Source organism: Macaca thibetana, chromosome 1 (genome assembly GCF_024542745.1).
Source record: "Macaca thibetana thibetana isolate TM-01 chromosome 1, ASM2454274v1, whole genome shotgun sequence".
Classification (NCBI taxonomy): domain Eukaryota; kingdom Metazoa; phylum Chordata; class Mammalia; order Primates; family Cercopithecidae; genus Macaca; species Macaca thibetana.
In genome coordinates, this window is record NC_065578.1 from 167,189,709 (window position 1) to 167,208,156 (window position 18,448).

The 18,448-nt window shown below is 36.4% G+C and overlaps 1 long non-coding RNA gene across 1 annotated transcript in view; it reads right to left on the bottom strand.

Moving 5' to 3' along the window:
* Positions 1 to 495: 495 nt before the first annotated feature.
* The window catches only part of LOC126949858 (uncharacterized), a 76,861-nt gene continuing 58,908 nt past the window's right edge, over positions 496 to 18,448 (bottom strand). Inside the window, exons 2-3 of the long non-coding RNA XR_007723981.1 lie at positions 3,692 to 3,740; positions 496 to 507 (exon numbers count right to left, since the gene is read on the bottom strand). This is a non-coding gene — a long non-coding RNA (uncharacterized LOC126949858). The remainder of the gene's footprint in view (positions 508 to 3,691; positions 3,741 to 18,448) is intronic.

Genomic DNA, 18,448 nt, shown 5'->3' on the forward strand with positions numbered 1-18,448 from the left:
ATAGTAAATAAATTAGTCAATTTACTGTATCTTAACAAGGTGTTAACTTGAGTAATCAGCATGTTGAATAAACCTTCAGTTTAATTTGTGTGTGTACATTTAGCATAGAGGGAAGCCAAATGAATTACCCAAGTTAGAAACAGATAAAGACAAGCAAGAAATACAGCAGAGCATATTTTATTTTTCTCTATTAGAAATCATCTGTTTACAACAAACTCAAGTTTCATCATACTCTTAAATATTTCTATAAATATTTATTATTTATGGATTATAAATGTGAATACAAAAGTGAAACTGAAGGAATATAAATACCTACCTGTCTTCTGGTTTTTTTTGATTCTATGTATTATATTTTCAATGCTGAGAATCTACATCTCTGTCTCTCTCACTTTCTTTCTTTTTTCTTCTTTTTTCCTTTTTTTCATCTTTTTTTTTTTTTTGATTCACTGAAGACAAAATTTCTGCATCCTCTTCAATAAAATAGTCAGTTTCTTTTAGCCTTTCCTTCTATAAATTAAATAATGAACATTGCATCAAGTTTTCCCCATTATTTGTGTTTATCAATCTAATAAAATATTTTGTGGATTCTCACATACAGCTTTTTGACGGTCTATCTTAATATTCCTTCTCTAGAGATCAGTATGAACTGAATTTACTGAAATTTACAAACTTAATGCATCAATATTTTTTCAGAATTTTTTACTGAAGAAATTACCACATAAATAGACTCCCAGGTACACATCAACACGTGGACCACAAATGGAAGCATTGATTGAAATACATTTTGTTTTTAATTTGAAAACAATCAAATCTTTAAAGAGTGGTAGATAGACAATTTTGAAATTCCCTGACCAAGTATCTTTATAAGTATCTCCAAATATGATTGAATTTTTATTATTTAGGAATCAGATTATGCCTATATAATATTCAATTTGTTATGTTTCCAGGAAATTATTTCAATGACCATAGAAGACTGTAGATATTAACAGAAATTCCTATTTTGGTGTACTATTTCAACCTATTTACCAAATTACCTCTAAAATCTACAGTTATGGATGGGTTCAGAGTAAGAGAAGGTTCTGCAACAGGTCCAGGCCAATCTGCTGTGACTGTGAGATGTTATGACCCACCACATCTGATGGTGGTTAAAGTGTTGGTGGCAGATAGGAGTGCTGATTGGGGCCTTGAGCAGTCCACTATAGGAGAATCATTATGCACACCATTAGGCTTTGGAGCAAAACCATGTGGATACCTATTTTCCTTTTGAGAGAAACAGCTTTTTTGGCTTGCCTTAGGGCTTTAGTTGAGATTGAAAGCTTGACCACAGACCACCAAGTTATTATGTGATCTAAACTACCCATCATGAAGTGGGTGTTTTCTGACCTACCAAGCCATAAAACTGGTCATGCATAACAGCAGTCCATTATCAAATGGCAGTGGTACAGATGAGATGGGACTTGAACAGACCCTGAAGGCACAAGAAAGTTGAGTTGACCAAGGAATGACCCAAGTGCCCATGGTCCTTACTTCTGCTTTGTTAACTTATCTCTCCCAGTGCACAACTATAATCTCATGGAAAATTCCCTACAACTAATTTAATGAGGAAGATAAAATTTGGGTCTGTGATTTATTGGTGATGCTGCAAAATATTCAAGTATTTGTCAAAAGAGGACAGCTGCTGCCCTACAGCCTGTCTTTCAAATGTCCCTGAAAGACGGTGGTGAAGGTAAATCTTCCCAGTGGGCATAACTTGAACAGTGCACCTGACCGTTCATTTTTTTTTGCCTGGAAGAAGAAATAGTTAGAAGTATAGGTTTATATTGACTCATAGGATGTGGCCAGTTGTTTGGTAAGATGGTTAAGAACTTGGAATAAGATTAAATTTGTGATCACGGGAAGCATGTGGAGATACTTCACCACACATGATGTGGAAATGTTAGTAGCTCAAGTGAAAGATTACCAAAGGGTAACCTCAACAGAAGAGAGTTTTAATAACCAGGTGTGTAGGATTACCTGTACTCTAGATGTTAGCCTCTTTCCCTAGCCACTCCTTTCGTTGACCCACAGACTTATGAAGAATGTGGCCATGATGACAGGGATGAAGATTTACATCAGATCTGCAGTGTGGACTTCTACTCATCAATATTTACTGGTCACAGAAACTTCTGAGTTCCAAATCCAGCCAACAATACTATCTGTGTGCTACAGAATATCTTATTCAGGATCATATTATTCCTCATACCATCATTGCTGACCAAGGAATTTATTTCACAGCAAATAAACATGGCAAAGGCCCTTGCTCATGAAATTAATCTTGCTATAATTTTCTTCACAGCATAGATAATAGTATGGTGGAATGGTTTTTTGAAGACTCGTTTATGATGTCAGCCATATGGCAACAATTTTCAGGGCTAAAGTAATATCCCCAGGATATTCCGCATGGTCAGAATACATGTGCGGTGCCGTATCTCTTATAGTCAAAATGTATGGGCCAGGGAATCAAAACGAGGGAAAAAAAAAATCAGAGAGTACTATAAATATGATTTCAGGTGATATACTAGCAAACTTTTTCCTCTCATTGCCATGATTTTAGGCCCTGTGAATTTAGAGATCCTTATTTCAAAGGAAGTAATGCTTCCATCAAGTGATAATGCAATAATGATTGCATTGAATTAGACACTGAGATTTGACCCAGCCAAATTAGGGTCTTCAATTAACAGGCAACGAATGGAGTTTCTGTACTAGTTGGAGTGATTCTTCTGGTTATCAAGGTAAAATTGGGTTTCTACTAAAAATCAAAAAAGACATGTATTTCTGAAACAGAAGAGATCTTCCAGAGTGCTTCTTAGTACGCTCATGTCTTATGATAGAAATCAGTGGAAAACTAGCACAGCTCAATTCAGGCTAGACTGATAATTACCCAAATCCTTCAGGAATAATGATTTGGGTAACTTCATCAGGCAAGAAACTACAACAACTGACTTTCTTGCTGGGAGCAAAGGGTATAAAAATAGTAGTGGAAGAAGTTATTTAAACATACCAGCTATAACAATGAAACCAGTTGCCGATATATGGACTAATTTAATTATGAATATTTCTTATCTCTATATAAATATGACTCTTTTGTGTGTGTGATATCACATACACAATGTTTATTTTCTTTTCTTTCTCCTCTTATTCCCTAATCATGTAAAAAAGATGCGTTAATAGTGCTTAACTTTATATTTCAGTATTTAAGTTATACCATGTCAATAATGGAGCATGAATAGAAGAATGAATATCACCCAAAGAGAAAAAAGGGACTTTATATTCTTTCTTTTAAAAGATTAATGTGTTTTCAGCTGTATCTGAAATAGCTGCAATATGTTATGTGAAAGCATGGCTTTGCTGTTTTCAATATCTGGAGATTAATATGATTTAAGAAGATGTATATGGGTGCCAAGTTGACAATAGGTGAACTTGGCTGGGCTTAACTACTTTTTCTTAAGTTTTTCAGAATTTTATTTTCTGTACGTTTCTGGTTAGGGTGGAGTATGACAGAGTACCTTATGGGAGGTTTGGAGGGAGAATATGAGCAGCAACCACTTTGTAGCTCACAAATGTTGTCACTGCTGGCTCACTTCATTGATGTGAGGCAGTGGCAGTCTGCATTTGTCCCACCTTCCACCGGATCCTCTTTCAGCTTCCTTACCTCTTGGACTTGTGCGGATGCTTAAGTCCATGACAATGGGCCTTAACGTCTGCAATATAATCATACAAACAAGATCAGAGCAACAAGAATTGACATAGGTGACAGTCTGTTCTTGGAGCCTCTAGCTTGCCTTCATGGGCTCTTGATTGCTCTTGCTCTAATTTACATCCATCTTCCCTCCCCAGCTGCCTATCTTGTGAACTCCAAGCTCCAGCATCAAACTCAAACCCCTAGGGATTTGGCCTTCTGCATTTGTTAAGGTAAGACTGCTGCTTTTGTCCTATGATGGGCTTGTGAAGTACACAAGACAGATAGTCGGGGAAGGAAGATGGATGGATAGATATAGATTAGCATTGGTTCTGCTTCTTTGGTTGAACCCATAATAAAGTATTTCCTTTGTGTCCTGGATTCATTCTTAAACATATAGAAGAAAGAAATATGATGTTACTAATTTATCCTTAATTTTCCTAAAGACCCAGAATTAAATTATTCTGTCTTTTTTGAAAGTTAAGAGTAGCACAATACTCTGAATATTTCTTACCTTTTCTTGCTAGCAATAACTAATACAAGAAAAAAAGTAGGGAAAACTGGGGAGTCAGTAGAAAACAAACGGTTCAGAAAATCCACAAAAATATTGTTAGCTCACTAAAAATTCAGTTATTACTAGAACATGCCAGTTTTCTGTCTTTACAATAGCAATACCTTTCCACCACTGAGAGGTGCTCTCACACCTGGAGCTACAATATTTCCAAATACTATCATATTAAAGCTTGTGCACATATTTTTCAAACGTAATATTAAACATAGGACATTTTGGCTTAAACATGCTTGTATGCCATAGTATGAAAACAGATAATTTTGTTGTTACACAAACAATGGTTTGCCTGTGATAAAGTCATCCTTATTTAGTCACCCTTTAGTCAGCATATCAAAGGAATAATAATCCCTAACATGGTAAATTCTTGATGTATTATGTTTTAAAGCAATACCTTATATGTACTCAATTAGTGAGATTTTGGCATTGTCTTAGTACATTGTAAGTGTACAGAAACTACTTATTTAGACTTGTCCTTTTATTTGTCCTCCTAAGCTGCTTAAAAGCTTCTTGCTTTGTCATAATTTTTACTTATTTATATTAAATATTATTAACATTTGTAAGCTTCTAGTGAATTTGCCTGAAAGGACGACGGCTTCAGAGAAACATTCTTCTTTTATTTGGCTGGGTATTTTATAACAGGGGAAATATGGTGTTACAATCAAACATTGGACCTAATTGCTGACTTTAAAGCCTGGCTCTGCTTCTCACCTGTTCTGCAACCAACAGGATGAATTTAAACATCTCTGTATCTCATTCCTTCTCATTTGTAAAACCGTAGTGATAACAAAATATGTGTCTTCACGATTTGTTGTGCAGATCAAATGATCTAATTCATGTAAAAACCCTTCGAATAGGGCCTGGCATATGGTAAATGCCCAATAAATGTTACCCATAATAATAACTTCTTCTTTGCATGCTGATAAACTATGAGAACATATGGACCTAAAAGACAAGGCTTATAATTAACAAAGAAAAGTGTAAAGATCTTAGACAATAAAAGTAAAAATAATTTTAAAAAGTATCTTTTAAATATAGCCCTCTGCATAGAGATATTGCAAAAACAGTAAAAATCAGAGCAATAGATGCACATAACTGTTTTATAACTAGTAGTTAGGTCCTTAACTCTATATAACTTTGAAATGAAATTGTAAAGCATAATACATTTCTCTCAGTAAGTTTCTCCAGATTCCCTTTGAATTTGTGTAGGACCAATAGATATATCCAGGCACTATTTGACAAAACACTACTTTTCAAAAAGTAGGAACAGCATGTAATTACCTCAGCATGATATTTCTTTGGTAATTGCAGATAAATTGATAAAAATATCTCAACTACTAGGCAAGCAGAGTATTGATTGCAATTTACTAGGCTATAAGAAAAAGTGATTTTCCCTCAAGTTTTAATATAAGTACTTACTTGTTTTATTCTATGACAAATATAGACTTTTTCATTTCAGAAACTCAGAGTCTTCATGGAAAAATCACGATTACTAATCCTCAAGATTGTCTCTATACATTTTTTGCAAGTATTTGACTGCTCATTATTTTCCTGCTGGGCACTTTTCTAAAAATTACAGTTTCTATAATGGAGCATTTTATTGTTGCATTTTATCAATGTATTTCCTAAGTGCAAAATCTCAGAATTTCATGAAGATATTTTTTTAGAAAGAAAAATAGGAAGGTGACGGAATAGGAAGCTCATTCCATTTGTATTCAGTTCTTTGTTTCCGATTTCACTGACATGTAGTATCCTCCAGTACAAGTTGTTCAACACTTTGTTCTGAAGTAAAGCAATGCTCTATATTAATTTTAATTTGGGATGTACTGTTTGGATACTATACTGAATTTTGTCTAATTACCTTTTCCACTGCTTTCTTGAATTGATCTCAAAAGAAACGTGTGCATTTATAGTTCACTTATCAGTGACATTTATTCTGAGTATAACAGTATGCCATCTATTTAGCTGTAATTATAAGTTGTTTCACCTAACCAAAAATGCACTTCTCTCACTGATTATAAGGTTTTGGATTCACAACAGATAACAAAATAAGAGAGTACAATGAGATTTAATTAGTTTATAGAGTAGGGGTTGTGTACTTACAGAAGGAATTTGATCAGTGATGACACTGTTTAGTTCTGACACGAAAGTTCTAGCATGCAATTATTTTCCTTTGCGAAAGTAGTGTATACTTAAGCATCATGGCCAATCAACTGTTCCTCCTCACTGCCATGCATTCCTATTCTAAAGTCTAGTGGTAACCCTTATGGTGAAATTTGGTCACTGTAGGTAGTTCTACATATACAGACAAAGGTATGGTGAAGATGATACAAACCAATATTAATTTATCAAGGACCACACATGAAGTTAATATTTGTCAATCATTCATTCTTGAAAAGATTTTTCCATAAATCTATTGGCATATTCAGTTATTTCCTAGAGAAATATACATGATAATTGAGCATAATGATGCTAAATAGTGGAAGTTCGAAGCCGCTGCAAGTAGAAATGGTAATTAATAATGTATAAAATTATAACATTATTCAAATTCCTTCCCAATTTACAATCCTTTCTCCAATTAGAGTTTTTTTGGAATACACTCTTCTTAGCCAAAAGCACTGAGAATGGCAATTTTAAAAATTATTAGAGAAGAATGGTAGCTCGTAGAAAACCTGTGTGTAACAGGTAGCTGGTGGCAGGCACACTGAAGAGTGGAAGGATTTAGCCAATCAGTTGATACATTATTTAAAATCTGAAATGTTGAAAAATTGTAGATGAAGTGTCCTAAAACATATGAGGTAGAAGGAGGTAGAGTTGTGTGTTCAGCTTCTCTCACTTCCTTTATCTTTCCCTTTTCACTCTTGTGGAAGAGAATTTCCCTTATCACAGTAACTCAGCTATGCTATGAAAGAATGGAAATGATTTTTTTTTTTAAAGTTTGTTTGAAAGATGCTTCACTCTGAATAATCTGAAAGAAACAGTTATTTCCATTGAGGTTTATAAAATATTTTCTATGATCTTCCTTCCAGAATGGAGTCAGGGATTAAATCAGCATTTGTTGGAATGCCTCTGGAATGAAGTCAGGGCTTCATGAAGGCAAGGGGGGTAAAAACACTGATGGTGACATGGCAGGAGTGAGAAGTGTAAAGACTGCTAAAGAAAAAACCAGAGCCCCAGACACTAATGTGAGATTGACCCTTTATGAACTGAGGTACAAATCAAAGAAGTTATTCACATGACCTTGGTCTGATATAATATAGCATCCTTTCAACTGAGTAAAACTCTGAGCAGTAGCTTTGCTCAGAAACTGTGCCTGAAAGAAAACTACCTTCAGAACTTATGGTAGCAGCTGGAACAGGGGACATAAATACAACTAGTGTTCTCTAGCTATGACCTCTAAGACCACTCATAGCTTCAGGCAATTTTGTCTCACTACAGCTTATATTTCCCTCCAGAAACTTATCACACCGTCAATGCCCTTTGCCCTGGGTGAGACAACTGATGCTTCAGTGGCAGTGTACTGTCACCAGAAACTCTGTCCCTGATAGCTTGTAATTTAAGGCCATCTCTACTCCTTTAGCCATTAGTGTAATAAACACAGAATTACAACATATATGACGCATCCCTTTTCTGAATTGTGGCATTAGGAAATTCCAGACATTTCAGCTAAAAACTTTTAGATGTTGAAAGGAAGAGGAGAAGAGACTATTTTATAATACTAGTGTGTGGGATCTGAATACTATGATTCCTGATCCACCCATGTTATTTGTCTGTGAGAAAATTTGGAACAGAAATCGTCATACTGAAACAATGCCACTCAATAAGGACAAATATGCAAGAATCTTATTTGTAACCTCCATTGTCCATTCACTCCATGCTGTAGGACTCATTTTGCCTTTTCTTCCCTTGGATGAAAACTAGGGCAAGTCCCATGGCTGTCATTGTCACTTTAACATAAAAAATTCTCAAGTAACTTCCAGTTTTCATACACTGTCTCATTTCAGTAATTATTTTGTTCAATCCATTCTATTAATTTAAAATTATAAACTTCATCCAAAGTTGAAACACAATAATCTTCCCTATCAAAGGAGAAGCTTTCCATACACAGTGAATGTTGGAATGTGACATGAACCTTCCTATTTGATTAATGATGTGAGGGAACATCGGGCTGTCCTGCAGGGCAGACATTTAAAGCTGACACTGACTTTCAGGGTGTGTGGGTTCTTCCATGCTCACTGCCCCACCACTGGGAACCTCTCATTCATGGTTTCTGTAAGGGAGACAAAGAACAACTCTATTCCGACTAGTTACATTTGGTAATGGCCTGTGTCTTGTCCTGTGCAAACAGACTACCCATTCTTTTGCCAGAAAAACCTATGAAACTTCAGGTCTTATACTGTCAGTAATTTATTGAAAAAAATTCAGCATCATGAGTAAAACTTTTGGAATATGCACTGATATTTTATTTTATGAGTACTTGGTTAACACTTGAAATACCTAGGAATGCTCACTATAGGGGTAGTGAATTAGCATTTGAAATTAATAACTTTTCCCATTTTTACTGAGATAAAAAGAAATCCATGCAAGAATTTTAAAGTCATAGGTTGATTTCAACTAAAAACTCTTGAACTATCGTTTTCTCAATAAACAATGGAAGACTTGATGACCAGTATAAGGGAATTTAGAAATATATGTATTTGCTGAAATGATTAATGGTCAAGAGGTGTTTATTAGCTAATAATCTTATATAGATTTGACCCTTGAACAAAGTCTGGAGAGCTCTCAGACTGACATCTTCCTGAGTGAGGGTCTTGGTCAAGGGCTTTATTCAGTCCACTGTGCCACAGTGTTTTTGAGGGATCTGTCGTCTTACTGGATGAGAAGGTTAACTTAATACTTCTACCACAACAGGTCCCATGACTGTTTGGGACCTGTTTACAAATAAATTTTCTGTGAGAGGTAGAATTCAGTCTAAGCCTCGCTTTCGTTGTAACATATCACCTAGCTGTGAAACTATACGAAAGAATGCCTATTGTAATTCATGTATCTCTAATCATTTGAGGCCTTTGGTCTCACAAGCAACAGAGTGAAGATACTGACTCATGTCAGTTCTTATCAAAAGGCTGATTCAACTCAAACACCTTTATCCTTGATTTGCCCTGATAACAACTAATAATCCAGTCTTATTTTTTTAAAAAGATATTGAGTCAGACAACAATATATTATAGTTTCTCAAGCTCCAGGGGAACTATACGAAGTTATCGAAGTAATCTCGGTGGACTTTGAAAAGCCCCTATGGTTTCACATTACATGAAGAGGGAAGTGCCTCCTGCTCTCTTCCCTTTGGGATGTGGATAGGACTCAGCATATTAAGATCTGTCACCAAAAGTCTTCTCTTCATCTTTAAATAACAGTACTTTTATTGTCTTTGTGTTGCTTGAGAAACTAACATTTTTTTTAAAAAGACAGAAATTTTCTTTCCTTTCCACTTAGAATAGTGTAATCATAATTCAATTTGGAATATGGGAACAGTTGGTTTTTATTGTGTTGGGGCTTTAGCCTAAATTGAGATGAAAATGCATCAATTTTTATCTCACAGTATATGTAATAAATATAATATAACTGCCAGAAAAAAAATGTGCCAGCCAAGCTATGTATTTATAATCTATTACATAATCCATTAGAACCAATAGTTTTCAGGCAACCACTGAACCAATTACTATAGTACAACAGTGATTTAATCTAGTAGACCCATTGATTATGCCAAATATAAATTTTAAAAATATTATTCATGAAAGATAAAGAGAATGTATAAAATGAACAAAGATTATTTTATTTTTGAGGAGAGCAGAGGGATAGTAAAGCTAGTTAAAAGAGCATTTGAGTAACTGTTGTCTGTAGATATTTAAAAATATTAAAATAAGAAATATTTATAAATGTTTAGTTGAATATGATGCTGGCTAATATTTTAGAGGACAACTACAATCATAAACTTCAGGTTTCTTCTTTTATTCTTTTTTACTGGTAAGAAACCTGCAAGCTGTCACTTTGCAGGTTCTGGATAATAATTATATAGAAAAGGGTAAAAATCTAAGACAGCTATATTCTCCTAGAGAATGTAATAATCTTTGGGTTACCCTGTTAAACAATGCTCTTGATTGACATTGAAAGGATATGTTACATCCCTTTGCCCATTTTCAAGTTTTGCATAAATTTCCCCAACTAGTGACAACATACTTTTCCTGATACAATTATGAAACATTTTAACCACTTTAGATAAACAAATGAGAAAATGGTAACAGATACTAACTGTAACATGAGATAATAAATATACTTTTTATATTTTCAGAGCACATGGTATAGTTGATGAGAAAGATATTTTTAAAATTATATTTAGTTATAAACTGGTATGTGCTGTGAATGAAAGTACAGGGTGCTATGTAATCTTAGAATGGTGGAAACTGATTTAATGTTAGAGGACACTTTGCAGGAAACCTGAAACCTGAAGGATGAGTTAAAGGGAATTAAATCAGCTGTGATGGAGGTGTGGGTGGGAGGGTGGAGCACAATCCACGGAAAGGAAATACTGCTGTATGTGTAAATACTGGGGTGGGGCTGAGCTTGTGTACTTGAATAATGAAAACAAACAAACAATATTATGGCTAAAATACAGAGATGGAGAGGGAGATGATCATGAGAAGACAATGAAAAGATAGTAATATTAATATTATAATTTGATGTTTAAATTGCGTGAAAGGCATATAAATCAAAGTAGTTTATATGTTGTAGCTAATTCAATTTTTAAAACAATTATATGAAGCAGGTACTCAATATTAATAACCCATCTGAAAACCGAGGCTCAGAGAAGAAAATATCTTGTATAATTCACACAGCTAATGACTGAGTATTTCAGATTTAATCCCAGGCAGTCCGGTTCTACAACTCCTATTTATAATGGTTATGCCAAATGTGCTCTAACAGCTGGGGAAGGATCATGAAGGACTCATACGCCAAATGAAGAATATTTTTTGTTTCTCCTAAGAGAAATAGGAATTCATGGAAGGGTTTTAAAGGGCAACCTGAACAGATGTGATTTCTAAAATGGTTATTCTTTTTGCAGTGTGGAAATTTAACTGGAAAGCAGAAACAAAGTGTTAGGGAGACCAATTAGAAGGACTCTATATTCATCCAAGGCAAGAGATGGTTGTCAGGCCTCTGAGCCCAAGCCAAGCCATCGCATCCCCTGTGACTTGCATGTATATACGCCCAGATGGCCTGAAGTAACTGAAGAATCACAAAATAAGTGCAAATGCCCTGCCTCACCTTAACTGATGACATTCCACCACAAATACCTCCCCTTGGCGATCATGCACCCCTTACCATCTCATTAAACCCAATCACCCTTACCCCACTCAATGCCAATATCCCACCCCGCAGCATGCTTTAAAAGGATTAAAGTCTATTATCACTCACTTGCTACAGCATGGCCTTTTAAAGACTGTAAACTCCCCTTACAATTCCCCCATTTTACCTGTCCTAAAACCAGACAAGCCTTATAGGTTAATTCAAGATCTCTGCGCCTTATCAACCAAACTGTCTTGCCTATCCACCCCATGGTGCCAAATCCATATACTCTCCTATCCTCAATACCTCCCTCTACAACCCGTTATTCTGTTCTGGATCTCAAACATACTTTCTTTACTATTCCTTTACACCCTTCATCACAGCCTCTCTTCGCTTTCACTTGGACTGACCCTAACACCCATCAGGTTCAGCAAATTACCTAGGCTGTACTGCTGCAAGGCCTCACGGACAGCCCCCATTACTTCAGTCAAGCCCAAATTTCTTCCTCATCTGTTACCTATCTCGGCATAATTCTCATAAATCCACACTTACGCTCCCTGCTGATCGTGTCTGGCTAATCTCCCAAACCCCAATCCCTTCTACAAAACAACAACTCCTTTCCTTCCTAGGCATGGTTAGTGCAGACAGAATTCTTACACAGGAGCTGTAGCCTTTCTGTTCAAACAACTTGACCTTACTGTTTTAGCCTAGCCCTCATGTCTGCGTGCAGTGGCTGCCACTGCTTTAATACTGTTAGAGGCCCTAAAAATCCCAAACTATGTTCAACTCTCTACAGTTCTCAGAACTTTCAAAATCTATTTTCTTCCCCCAACCTTTGCTCAAGACAACGCTTATGCTGATAAGGTAGCTAAAAAGCAGCCATCAAAAGGCATCAGATCCCATCGCTCATGACAATGCTTATGCTGATAAATTAGCTAAAAAATCAGCTAGCTTCCAACTTCTATCCCTCATGGCAGTTTTCCTCCTTCACATCGGCCACTCCCACCTTCTCCCCCACTGAAACTTCCACCTATCAATCTCTTCCCACACAAGGCGAATGGGTCTTAGACCAAGGAAAACATCTCCTTCCAGCCTCACGGGCCCATTCTATTCTATCGTCATTTCATAACCTCTTCCATGTAGGTTACAAGCTGCTAGTCTACCTCTTAGAACCTCGCATTTCCTTTCCATCATAGAAATCTATCCTCAAGGAGATCACTTCTCAGTGTTCTATCTGCTATTCTACTACCCCTCAGGGATTGTTCAGGCCTCCTCCCTTCCCTACACATCAAGCTGGAGGTTTTGCCCCCACCCAGGACTGGCAAATTGACTTTACTCACACGCCCCGAGTCAGAAAACTAAAATATCTCTTAGTCTGGGTAGATACTTTCACTGGATAGGTAGAAGCCTTTCCCACAGGGTCTGAGAAGGCCACCACGGTCATTTCTTCTCTTCTGTCAGACATAATTCCTCTGTTTGGCCTTCCTACCTCTATACAGTCTGATAACGGACCAGCCTTTACTAGTCAAATCACCCAAACAGTTTCTCAGGCTCTTAGTATTCAGTGAAACCTTTATATCCTTTACCGTCCTCAATCTTCAGGAAAGGTAGAACATTCTTTTAAAATCACGCCTCACCCAGCTCAGCCTCCAACTTAAAAAGGACTAGACAATACTTTTACCACTTTCCCTTCTCAGAATTCAGGCCTATCCTTGGAATGCTACAGGTTACAGCCCATTTGAGCTCCTGTGTGGACACTCCTTTTTATTAGGTCCCAGTCTCATTCCAGACACCAGACCAACTAGGACTGCACCCCAAAAAACTTTCATTCCTACTGTCTTCTGTCTAGTCATACTCCTATTCACCGTTCTCAACTACTCATAAATGCCCTGCTCATGTTTACATTGCTAGTTTACACTGTTTCTCTAAGCCATCACAGCTGATATCTCCTAGTGCTATCCCAAACCGCCACTCTAAATTCCCTCTTAAAGTAAATAAATAATCTTTGCTGGCAAGGCTACACTGAACCCCATTAGGCACTTTCTAATTGGATGTCCTGGGCCCTCCCAATTCTTAGTCCTTTAATACCCATTTTTCTTCTTGTTTTTTCCGGCTCAATTCATCCAAAACCTTATCCAGGCCATCACCAATCATTCTATACGACAAATGTTTCTTCTAACGACCCCACAATATCACCCCTTACCACAAAATCTTCCTTCAGCTTAATCTCTCCCACTCTAGGTTCCACGCCACCCCTAATCCCACTTGAAGTAGCCCTGAGAAACATTGCCCATTCTCTCTCCATACCACTCCCCCAAAATTTTCGCCGCCCCAACACTTCACACTATTTTGTTTTATTTTTCTTATTAATATAAGAAGGCAGGAATGTCAGGCCTCTGAGCCCAAGCCAAGCCATCACACCCCCTGTGACTTGCACGTATATATGCCCAGATGGCCTGAAGTAACTGAAGAATCACAAAAGAAGTGCAAATGCCCTGCCTTGCCTTAACTGATGGCATTCCACCACAAAAGAAGTGAAAATGGCCGGTCCTTGCCTTAAGCGACGATATTATCTTGTGAAATTCCTTTTTCTGGCTCATCCTGGCTCAAAAATCTCCACCACTGAGCACCTTGTAACCCCTACTCCTGCCCGCCAGAGAACAACCCCCCTTTGACTGTAATTTTCCTTTACTTACCCAAATCCTATAAAACAGCCCCACCCTTATCTCCCTTCGCTGACTCTCTTTTCGGACTCAGCCCGCCTACACCCAGGTGAAATAAACAGCCATGTTACTCACACAAAGCCTGTTTGGTGGTCTTTTCACACGGATGCTTATGACAATGGTGATGCTTGGCTTAGAGTTATAATGGCATTAATGTAGATAATATTAATAAATTTGAGAGGCAGTTTAGAAGCAAATTTTAAAAATATCTCAATGTTGAATTGTATATGAGGGGAGAGAGTGGAAGCATTAGGGACAATTCCTAAGTTACTGTCTTGTATGACTGTATTCACCATAAATCATTCATTAAAATGGGAATAGTGAAGGAGAAATGTAGTGAAAGATGGATCATGAGCTTTGTTTAGGACTGCTCAACTTGAATTGACTTTCATTTATTCATAAGCAGATATGAATTAAGAAGTTGGTGGTGACGTCTGGGCTTCACTGGAGCCATACATTCAAAGGTTATTTTCTAGAGATGGTATTTAAAGCAATAGATATGGATCATATTGCCAGGAAAGAGAATGCAAAGCAAAAAATATGGAATCCAGAACCAGTTTAGGAGGAAGAATTATATTCTCAGCAAAGAAAAGCTAAATCCTCTGCAAAGAATACTGAGAAAAAAACCTCTAAACTGTACAATGGAGAATACATAGATGAAAATAGCCAGATACATAGAATGAAAATGAAGAGGTGTCAGAGAAATCAAGGAAGAGATTGTTTGAAAACAATAAGAGGCTATGGTGTTAAAATGTGCTTAGAGGTCAAGCAATTGAAAAAATAAATTAGTTGTTCTTGGTGTCAGAAATTACTTTAGAAACTAATTATTCCAAATTTATTATTGTTAATATATGAAATTGGGATCCAAAGAAACTGAGGGCTTTGACCAATAATATAAACTGTGACTTTTAAAATATTTATGATTTAATGTCTGTTGCTATATATGTTGACTATTTATTGTTTATAAGAATCTAAACTTACTTTCAAATTGGTACAAGATTTAACTATTATTATGTGTTAGCTTGGATCATTGAGAACATAAAGATAAATAAGATTAAGGCTTCTAGTTAAACATAGCTGTATGTTTCATACTCTTCCACCAAATAAATATCAGTAAACTTCTTTGTAAATCTCAGTGAAGGAGTAGAATAATCATAAACACACAAGGAAGAAAAAACAAGAAAGGAAATAATAATATATACAGTGACTTCAATACATTTTCAGAAGATGTAAAACACGTGGTGAAACTGAACAAGCAGAACAGAGAAGGTTGCAATCTAGCTACCTTCAAACAGAACATAAAAAAAGAAGTGAGCCAATCAAGTACAATGAAAAGCAAAAAATGAAGTGGGGGCAGAAATGAGTGCAGTTGGAGAAATTGGCATACTAAATTCAACTTCCCTTCCCTTTTTCTACTTCTGAAATATTAGAGTCAAACATGTAAGCCTATAAACTTCTTACTACAGGAAATGAGTAGATTCCTCCTTGGAGGAATTGAGTGGCCCTGAGGTTTAGTAAAAACTTATAATGACACTTGGAGGATGTGTGAGAAAAAAAGCTACTCAATTGCTTTTACAATATCTATCAAAGAACAGCTTATGGTGATCTGACAAGTGGTGTCACAAAAGGGTAAAGCAAGGACTCAAGTATTTGCCCTCAGACATTATTTCTTAAGAAGATATTGTACAGTGACTCCATCACCAAAACAAAGAAGAGTGATTGCAAGAAAATGCAGGCTTGTGAGTGGAATCAAGGAATCCAATTCAGAATAACAATAATAAAAAGTTCACAAGCAACAATTGGGTGCAAGCCTAGGGAGCTACCTGGTCACATGGAAAGGAGGGTAGACTATTCCAAAAGAGGGTCTCCAAGAAAAAGCAAATTAATGAACTGAGGGGTTATCTGATGCATTCATTAATATTGACAGGAATGACAGAAAATTGAAAAGGATTTGGGTATCTCCTTACCTTGATGTATTACTACCTGACAATATTCTACATTTTATCAGTTTATATGTAATAGTGATACAGGAGTTAAAAATAAATTATTTAGGCAGAGAATGAGGGTAAAAGAGGCCTCGGTAAGGTTCCTTTTAATAAAAAGCAGTCCCCAAAATCATTTCTTGGCTGGATGCAGTGGTTCACGCCTGTACTCCCAGCACTTTGGGAGGCCAAGGTGGGCAGATCACCTGAGGACAAGAGTTCGAGACCAGCCTGGCCAACATGGTGAAACCCCATCTCTACTAAAAACAAAAAATGTAGCTGGGCATGGTGGCGTGCACCTGTAATCCTAGCTACTCGGTAGCTGAAGGCAGGAGAATTGCTTGAACCCCAGAGGCAGAGATTGCAATGAGCTGAGATTGTGCCACTGCACTCCAGCCTGGGTGACAGAGCAGACCTCATCTCAAAAAAAAAAAAAAAAAAAAAAAAAAAAAAAAAAAAATTATTTTCTAACAAAAAGCAGCCTGAAAAATCAAGCTGCAAGCATAGAAAAGCGAACTAAAAACTTGCATAGGTAAATGCTGGGAGCTGTGCCAATTGAAAAGGGATAGAAAAGCAAACTAAAAACTTGCATAGGTAAATGCTGGGAACTGTGCCAATTGGAAACCAGGTATATTCAACATAAAGTTTCCCTCTTCCCTTTTCTTTGTTGCCACTTGTGCAGTAAAAAAGCAAGCAACATGACACCAACCAAGTAGACACCCCATCTGCATAATAAAAGATTAGGGTGGGATGGCCAGCTTCTTTGCACACTATGCAAATGGCACACCTGGTCTGACCAATCTCTTGGGCCCTATGTAAATCACTCACTACCTCCTCAAGCTTGTCTATAAAATCCTGTGCATTTCACCACAAAACCAGAAGACCCACTTGGGAGCCTCCCCCCCACCCCCCAGTAGGAGAGAGAGGACTTACTGTTTTCCTTCTTTCTCTTGTCTATTAAACCTCTGGTCTTAAACTTACTTCTTTTGTGTCTGTGACCTCGATTTCCTTGGTGTGAGACAATTAACCTTGGGTATTTACCCCAGACAATGACACTGCTTCAATAGGTCATGAGCTTTATTTACTAAAACAGTGTGTGGTATTAAAAAGGAGTTTTTAACTGAATACATAGGGAAATAATATTTAAAACTGATTTAAAAATAGTAGGTTATGTATAATAGATAGATATACATTAGATAATATTCAATAAAAACTGAAAATTGCTAAGAGCATAGAATGTTAGTGATCTTTTAGAACTAGGCTCAGAAACAACTCCTGGATATATACCACTTAATAAGACTTCATATTACTGTCATTTAAAATATATAAATTTATTACTTTGATAAGAACAAGTTATTAAAAAAATAGTATAGCAGTTCCTTTACTCAAATATTTCACAATCAAGTAAAGTGGGAAAGTGGGAAAAATCTATTTAAATGTAAGGAAATAAGAATTTTAAAACCTATTCTATAAAGTTACAAAGAAGAATGTAATTCTGATATCTAGTGAGGGTCTTGAAAGATAATTTATTTGTTAGGGTTTAGTTGCTGAACAGAAATCATTGCATCTATTTTAAGTAGAATGGCATTTAGTAAAGGTAATTGCATGCTTATAGAGTCACTGGAAAGGTGTAGGCTGGATCTCCAAAAACAATTCCTGAGTGAACGTGTTCAAAGGACCTGAAAAGGGAACAATATTCAGGAAGGTAGAAAGTCAGTAAGCCACTGTCCCAAATACTGGTTTCATGATCACTCCACTTAGTTGTAACCCAGATATATATATCTTTATATATATATATATATCTTTGTTATATATATATATATATAAAACAAAACAAAAATCTGACTGCTTCCAGAAGAATTTTATGTGATAGATCCATCTTAGCAAAATTGATGTGTTTGTGCTGTTTCTTTTTTCCCCATTTATTTCAGTTATAAATACAAGTCTCATAGGGTTGTATCTGATTGGCAGAACCTAAATCAGATTTAGGACCCTAGCTATAAGGGGATCTTGGAGATGTAGCCTTTTCTTTCTAGTCTCTGCAGAAAAGAAAAACACACTAAATGAAGATTGGAGCAAATGCTGAAGGGCACATGTTATCACATTTACCCCA